At 53.4% G+C, this 7,329-nt stretch overlaps 1 long non-coding RNA gene across 2 annotated transcripts; it reads left to right on the top strand.

Moving 5' to 3' along the window:
- Positions 1-1,984: 1,984 nt before the first annotated feature.
- Positions 1,985-6,687, top strand: LOC122160885. Of its 2 annotated transcripts, none has more exons than XR_006168977.1 (3): positions 1,985-2,196; positions 4,668-4,764; positions 6,006-6,687. It is a non-coding gene; the product is annotated as an uncharacterized LOC122160885 (long non-coding RNA). The 2 variants fall into 2 exon arrangements; XR_006168976.1 differs by having other exon boundaries at positions 4,538-4,764.
- Positions 6,688-7,329: the final 642 nt, after the last annotated feature.

Genomic DNA, 7,329 nt, shown 5'->3' with positions numbered 1-7,329 from the left:
GTGTTCCCGGACAGGGGCCAAATATCAGCCCTCGTGTTGGGATGCCCAAAGTTGTACACTGCTTCCCTGCATGCCCAAATCATCATTTGGCTGCCAAAGGGGAGAATAAGTGAAGATTGAAGGATAATGCTCATTTTGGTGGAAGCCAAATGCAGAGGGTTTATATGGCAGCTGCAGAGATTCTTCTGAGTGCACCAACCCAAAATACCCCAAAGTTGGCTCTGCTGCCAATCTCAGGGCTCGGATCAGGCTGTGCATGCACCCAGCAGAGCTGGATCCTGCAGCAGGATGGGGTGATGCAGGATCACGTTCCTTGGGTGCAGAAAGGGGCTATTAAGGGCATGCACGGGGGGGGGTGACCCAGCACAAAGGCTGCAATTTGTTGGCACTGGCTGTCAGCCGTGGTGATGCTGGGGCGCGTGATGCAGCCGCCTGACCCTGACATAGGGCAGAAGGGCATGGAGCCATCCTCTGTGCAGGTGTGCAGGAAGCTGGGGTTGTTCCTTTGGTTGTTCCCAAGGCAAACCCATTTGTCCCAGTGGCCAGACACCGACATCTCCTCTTGCAGGGCTTTCTGCCCAAAGTTGGGTGCACACAATGCTGTGGGTGAGGAGACACCATGAGCGTAACACACACACACACATCCCCCCCGTCCCATCCTGCACAGGAAGAAAATCATTTCCCCTCATCCCAGCAGCACAGGGAAGAAATGGAAATGTGGGAAAACTCAGCAAAATGATAATCACTAAGCAGCGTTTCCAAGCGAGCTGCTCCGTACCTGCATGGCCAGATGCCTGCATAGCTTAATGCCAGCTGCCGGAAATAATGTGGGCTGATGCAAGCTCCAAAATAGCTCTCCTGCTCCCTGGGGAGCTGTGCATTTTCAGCCTGACAGCTCTTAGTGCCCAAGGGGTGGGTACAGCTGGAAAACCCAGCAGCATCGACCACCCCTTGCATCTGACTGCTAGGGACTCAGGTGGCGCTGGGGCAGAGGGTTTGGGTGCTGTCGGCTCTGTCTGCTTCACCTGGCTGTTTCCCTGCCTGTGCTGTGGCTCTCTGATCCCCCATTGCCTCCTGGTTGACAGCGTCAGAGTGTCATCAGATTGTCCTTGGTGTCACCCTGATGTGCGTCACCTCTGCTCTGCCTGGGAGCTCCTGCACTGCTTTCATCCACCAGAAAATGGAGTCAAAGTGGGACAGTTCCCCAAATCCTCCCCCTGGAGAGGCCCAGCAGAATCAGGAGCTGGCAGCCCAGCAGCTGGGCTGAAACAAAAGCTAGGTGGTTCCCCAGAGATAGGCCCACAGTCTCTCCTTTTCTCCTTTTGACCCATTTTGCCAGCTTTTCCCTACTTGCTCAGTAATCCTAAGAGGAGGCAGTAGTCTGGACATCCTTTGAAGACCTTAATCCCCACCTATGGTGATCCAGCTCCTGGTGCTGTCACGTCGGGGCCAGCAGAGCTTCCTATGCGTGGCACCGGGTGCTCTGCAAAACATGCTCTGCAGAGCATGGGTGCTAGGAACAGGCACTGGGATCACCATCTTCTATGGCACGGCATATCAATGGTCGCCCTGAGAAAGAGCAGAAGACAGGGGTGGAAGCTGCAGGTGGAGCACAAGGCACACAGGGCTGCCTGCACACCAGCCCAGGCTCTGCATCACAGCACAGTGCCCCCGCTCCCCATCACCCTTTCGTTTCAACACACCCCTCCACTCCTGGTTGTTTGCACAGCATGAAATATTCTAGCCTTTATCAGTGTTTGCACTTTTGCCTCTGTTTGTGCTAGTTGCATTTTAAAGGCAATAAAGTCCAGCTCTGTTTACTCGTAAGGAATCCATATTTTTCCTCCAGTGCACACACCAGCACTCCAAGCGCCCATGCTGTGCATCACCTCACAGCTCAGCTCCCCCACCATGAGCCCCCCAGGAGCTCCAAGCCCCAGAGCTGGTCCCCTGGTGCAGTGGATCCCGCAGCCTCAGCCTCATATCTGTCTGTCCCTGCATGACCCCACAAAGCTGCTTCACCCCAGCTGAGGGAGCCAGGTGCTGATGCCAGTGGACATGCACATCCCACCATCCATGGGTGTCCCCTCGTGGTGACAACGCCTCCGAGTGACACCATGCTTGTACCAGCACCAGTGTGCCATCCTGCCTGGCGGGGTTAAACATTAACAGGGACTGCTGCCAGGGCAAGGCCAGGTGAGTCTCAGGAGGGGTAAGGATATTGTTTTGGGAGAAAGCATTGCTCAGAAAGTGCTCAGCTCTCTGGTTGTTCTGGTCATCTCCTCCCACCCAGCTCCTCCTCAGTTTCCTTCAGGGCCAGGCTTGATGGGGCCCTGGGCAGCCCTGAGCTGGTGGGGAGCAGCCAGCCCATGGCAGGAGTTGGAGCTCTATGGTTATTAACTTCCCTTCCAACCTAAGCTATTCTGTGGCTCCATCCTTCCCAGCTGCTGCCTCCACTTCTGCTGGCCAAGCTTGGCACTTCACCCTGTGGGGAGGGGATTTCTGACATCTGCTAACATGCCTTTGGCTAGGGGATAGCTGCTGGAGGTGCTCTAAGCTGGGGATACACCAGTCCTGTTTCTGCCCCTGCTGCCCCCAGTGCTTGGTATGGCTGCAGCACCCTCACCCACTGCAATGTGTTCACAGCTGTTAACATCAGCTGTGTTCTCCAGGGCACATGGTGCCTCTCAACAGAGGATGGCTCAGCACCAGGAACACGGTGTGAGTGGGGACAGCCTGGGGATAGCAAAGGAACAAGCTGTGCTGCTGCAAGGCCCTGCAAGCGGGGTTTCAGCTCCCAAAGCAAGGAGGAAAAGGGCATCTCAGATTGACCTTGGCTGGAAATCACGGCTCCTGAAATGCTGGTTGTCCTGAGTGCTCACGGCCAGCCCTGCCCTCTCCTGGACACAGCTTGCTGGGAAGCATCCCAGATTATGAGAAGTGCAGCATTGGCTGTTTGAGGGGCTCAGCTCACGTGAGTCCATTCATGGAACCTGAGTGCTGATTTACCGCGTGAGCCACGCTCCTTGGAAAACAGGCTCACGGGGCAGGGAAATGCACATTGCTCTGCGTCCCGGCACCTTCTTGGCAAGCAGGCACTGGCTATAAATAGTGCCCAGCAGCCTGGGATGTGTCCATCCCTGCAGCATGGGTAGAGCTGTGCAGGTGGGCTGCAGCTCTGCTCCTCTGTAAAAGCCCACATTGGGATCCTCTCCCCAGCTGCTCCCGGCAAAGCATGGGCAGAGCAGAGCTGGCACGGATGGAGCAGCACATCTATCAAAATGAAGGCAGCTCCTTGGGCACAGCCATACCTCATCCCAGCGTCCAGGGCTGCTTATGAAATTATTGGGACCATACAAATGGCAAGTTTTGTTTCAGCAGACACAGTGTCCTGCGGGAGATAAATCTCTGACCCAGTAATTGTATTTCTCCCTCCTTGGCTTCGCTTAAATGGGTTTGAAGCTCAGTGGTGTGGTGGGGATGGCTGGGAAGGAAGAATTGGGTGAGGGATGTAAAGGGCTCCACAGCCCACGGAGAGAGGTGGGTAGAGGTGCCCCCACGTTTCTCCAGGTATTTTGTGTGAAGAGATGCATCTGGTAGTGCTTTCCCATAGCACTCAATGGTCATGAGCTTTAGGCCAATGGTGCAAGCCCACCCCTTCCTGAGCGTGCCAAAAATTATTGAAATTCTTCTCATCAAAAAGCCAGATAGTGAGTGGTCTTGTGCTCTGTATTCTGTGGAGCAGATGCAGCTCTGGCAGGCAGCCAGAAAAAGTCTATGTGAGCATTTATATGTGTATTTCTATATAAATGAGGAGGGTTTCTTCCTGCTTTTCGCATCCACGCTGCTCCTCCATGCTTGCAAGGGCATGGCACAATCCCTTTCCTTTTGGTTTTACTGCTTCAGCTACAGCAAGGTGATGGATGGGGGCAGAAGCAAAAGTAAAGTCTGCCCCTGGGGCTGCGTAAATAATGGGACAGAATGGGGTGCAGTTGCTCCTCTGTCCCTGTGGGCTTTGATAAGTACCCAGCCATTGAGGTTCCTGCACAATGAGGTAGATACAGGTCTGTGCTGTGATGTCAGCATCCTCACTGATGTCCTCAGTTGCCTCCCCATTGCTGTCCCACCAGGATGGTGCTCGGAGCTCAAAACACACTGTCTGTGAGTGCAGCCAACTTCCTCATCTCCAGGAAATTTATAGTCTGGGCCCAGCCTTGCTGACCCGCTCTCTATCCATTGGGTTTCCCAGCCAGGGCCTTGAGGAACTCAAGCAGTGCAGCCAAGGTCAGCTCACAGGTCAGGGCAGAGCAGGCGGAGCCTCCAGCTGTGATTTATGTCCCACCTGCTGCTTCCTCATTTTCAGCACCTCATTACATCCTTGGATCCCTGCATGCAGTGTTGCTGGGGGATGCCTGGCCATCCCCAGGTGCTGAGGCTTTGGTGAGAAGGGAGATGATGACCAGCACTTTGCCTATACCATAGCACATCTTGAGCATTCAGGCAATTCATTTTTGCCTCTGGGTGGGTTTCTTTGCAGAGGCACATATATGGGACGGGTTGCCCAGCACTGAGACATTCCTGGCTTCACACCCAACTCTGCTCCGAGCACAGCTCCTCCAGAGGCTTGCATGGAATCGCTATTTATTTTAGCTCATCTCAACCTGCAGTGTGGCTGCATGGCCGAAATCAGCTGTAGCAGCCGAGATCCTGGAAGAGGTGCTACATTTCAGAATGCTCTTCTATATCCAGCATCATTAACCCAAGGTAATGAGGACCTTTGTGCATATACACTCTGGACCTAACAAAGTTGTCCTAATGGTGATCCCAGCTTTTGAGCAAGGTAAAGCTTGGCTGCCCTGGGACAAAGTGCTGTGCTTGCAATGGGGCTGGAGCATGCATGGGACAATGCTGCTGGTGCAAAGCTTGCCCATAAGCCAGGGACTGAGGAGGCTGAGTTTCCTGGGCTGGTGGGATCTGCCAGGTGTCCCTGGCTTACTTTCAGTGTAAAACACCCTCGCTGCTGCAGAAGGGTCACACTGATGATGCTGGAGGGCTGGGTGTTTGCTTTCAGTGCAACAAATGTGGGTGTGAGGTGTTCGCAGCCAGCAGCAAGGCAGCACTGGTGCAGAACAGCATGGGTGGTGCTGGTGGCACAGCTACACTCCCAGATCAGTGACAGCATCACACATCAGCCCATGCCACCTCCTGAAGGCTGCTTTCTTCCTGATGTGGCTCAGCACCGCCCAGCGTTGACATTGCCCAATATTGCCATTGCTGGATGCAGACTGGGCTGTGACAAACAGCATCCCCGGCTCCCTGCTGCTGCAAGGCTCCGGCTCCAAAGGCAGCAGAGATGCAAGAAGTTGCTTTAAGGATTTTTTCCCCCAGTTCCTATGCTGGTGGGAGCGATGGCTGTGAGAACTGCCCCCTCTTCAGGCAGAAGGGCTGAAGGGTCCCCAGCTCGCTTCCCAGATCAGCAGTTAGCCCCAGTTAGCACACACCTATCCGACGCAATTCGGGTTTTCTGTAAGCAGTGCCAAAACACTGCCCATCACTGAGGAGCTGCTCTACAGCTCTGCTGCCCTGGAGATGCAATTGGATGCTGCTGCCATATAAACATATGCAAAACTGTAACAGTCTGGGTCCTAGCAAGGTTCAAGGGGAATTTGTTTTTCATCTCGTTGTGCACTGAGTCAGGTCCCACGTGGGCAGAGCCCCAGTGCTGCAAAGCAGGATTTGCAATCAGATGGCACAAGAAAGATACAAAGGGGGTCTGAATGTTTGGCATTTTGGGGGCTTCCCTTGGGAGTGTGAGAGTGGGCATGTGTCCACGAGGCTTGGAGCAGGCTGTCATGTGTGCAAGAGATCTGGGTGCATAGGGTGCCTGGGATGAATGGGGCTCTAGGGCTTTGCCATACCCAACTGTGTGCACAGTGTAGAGCTGCAGAGCACAGACAATCCTTGGCTGCAACACAAACCGTGCTTTCCCTTTTTTACTACTGCAGGAAATGTCATTGGAAAGAGACTTCGGATAGCACAGTACACAGGGATGAGGGTGGTGGGGAGAAGCAGCAGCTCAAAGGGAAGCCTCACCCCATGCACAGCAGCATAAGGGCTGTGGAGACACTGCCATTCGCCAGTCATCTCTGCAGCCCTGGAAAGAAGCACAGGATCCTGGAAGTGCTGTGGAAGAATCTGCACTGTAAATTTTAAATGGAAGGCAGCCCTGAAGTGGCAATATATGTGTTTGCATGCACAGCCCCATGCCAGCATTCTCACCTTTGCATTTTGGCATCTAGAAATTGTATTTGAATTCTGGGTGTGGAAGGTGTGTCCATTTGCCCATTCGTCCACCATCTGGTCCCAGGGCCATCCTGTGGGTCCATTGCGGTCCCCTCCATGGGATGGAAATGAAGAGCTGGTGCAAGAAAGCTCTAGCAGATGAATGTGTGAGTTTCTTCGTCCCAGCAGTGCTGCTCCTCACCCTACACTGTGGGTTTGAAAGGGTTTGTAAGCTCCTGGCACCACCTCTGAAGAAAAACAAAGACCCAGCCCCGGAACGGAGCTGTGGGTAGAAAAGCAGATGCTTCATCACTCCTCTTTGCTGGAGGATGGCTGGGAAGAGGAGGCCCAGCAAATGAGAGTATATTTCATGTTGACTTTGCTATTTGGTGCAAAGCCAGAAAGCCAGAGTATTCAGAGGGGTAGGGGGGGGAGGAGGAGGGGAGGGGAGAGGAAGATTAGCTTTGCTGCAAAAGAAAACCAGTCATTCTGCCAGGGAAATCTCCTCTGAGGTCTGAAAAGCAGTGGGAAGGTCACTTCTGTTGCTCTGGGTGTCCTCTGGGCTGAGCTCAATCTCTTCTTTACTTTAGACTTGAGCAAAACCAACACATTTCCTCACACTGCAGCCACATCCTGTATGCAGTTCAGCTCTTAGCTGCTGGTTTGCCTGATGTTTCCTACAGTTAGTTGTAGACTGTGCCTATATCCTATATTGTCACTGGATGTGCTCAAGAACCATGGAGATCTGGCACTGAGGGTCATGGTAAGTGGGCATGGTGGGGAAGAGCTGATGGTTGAACTAGGTGATCTTAGTTGTCTTTCCCACTTTAATGATTCTGTGATTCTACACCATCCAATAGAATACCCCGTACTCCATGCCTTTGTATTATTTCCCAGCGAAGCCTGAGTGAGCCAGTGCTGAGGCTTTCCCTATTAACACCATAGTCAGCCCTGTGGTACCCAGCAACTGTACCTATGGGCAAGTGGAGCAGTGGCCTTGCTGCATGCATCTTTATTCCACCTATGTTCAAGTCAATCTCAAGACTG

The sequence above is a fragment of the Centrocercus urophasianus genome, unplaced genomic scaffold (assembly GCF_019232065.1).
Source record: "Centrocercus urophasianus isolate 14NV4802_14NV808 unplaced genomic scaffold, USGS_Curo_1.0 seq_18, whole genome shotgun sequence".
NCBI lineage: Eukaryota > Metazoa > Chordata > Aves > Galliformes > Phasianidae > Centrocercus > Centrocercus urophasianus.
Note: the sequence above shows the minus strand (reverse complement) of the source record. Positions and strands in the feature narration are given on the sequence as shown.